Source organism: Sinocyclocheilus grahami, unplaced genomic scaffold (genome assembly GCF_001515645.1).
Source record: "Sinocyclocheilus grahami isolate Dianchi unplaced genomic scaffold, SAMN03320097.WGS_v1.1 scaffold343.1, whole genome shotgun sequence".
NCBI lineage: Eukaryota > Metazoa > Chordata > Actinopteri > Cypriniformes > Cyprinidae > Sinocyclocheilus > Sinocyclocheilus grahami.
In genome coordinates this window covers 1,120,769-1,121,464 of record NW_015505522.1, presented here as the reverse complement: position 1 = coordinate 1,121,464, position 696 = coordinate 1,120,769, and the positions used below count along the sequence as shown (strand labels likewise).

General features: G+C 35.2%; 1 protein-coding gene across 1 annotated transcript in view; it reads right to left on the bottom strand.

Annotated features, from left to right (window-relative positions):
* The window catches only part of LOC107603259 (serine/threonine-protein kinase 32B-like), a 50,086-nt gene that overhangs the window by 21,104 nt on the left and 28,286 nt on the right, over positions 1–696 (bottom strand). The window lies entirely within an intron of this gene.

Genomic DNA, 696 nt, shown 5'->3' with positions numbered 1-696 from the left:
ATGGGTCACCATACTTGGCCACATGTCACTTTCACTTTTCACTTTTCAGTTACAATTGCATAAATGTTATATGATATTAGCGTTTTAAATATAAAATAGAATGAACATAGAACTATGAAATGCAACTTTAAATATGAAACTAAAACCAACAAGTCACTGTCTTAATGAGTGAGTCATTGATTCACTCATTCAACTGATTCGTTTGAAATGGCTGATTCATTCAGGAATGAAGTAAGTGACTTTCTGGGGCTGGTTGTATAAACTGTTTAGACTAGTCTTAAAAAGTTAGCATAACTTTTTTAATTCAGTTATGAAACGGTAGATTGGTTTTATTTGTGTTGGAAAAATAAGACTGATTTCCCCTTGGCAACTGCTAGTTGGTCAAACTAGTTTTTAAGACACGGTCTTAACATGGTTGCTAAGTTTAGGCAACTGGCCACAGATTTCAGAACCGCATACTTGAATACTACTACTCTCACTATTTCTGCCATGAAAACGTATACTAAAATTAGTAAGAGTAGTCAACTTGTATGCAGTTTCGAATTTAGCCACTGTCTTTATGAACGGCTTATTGAATCATTGACTCACTCGATTCATTCAAGAACGTTTAATCATTCTGGAACGAAACTTTGCAGGAAGGCTTCTTGAAGGGTCTTGGAGACACAGTTCTTCTGGATTGAGTCTGTCTCAGTTTGT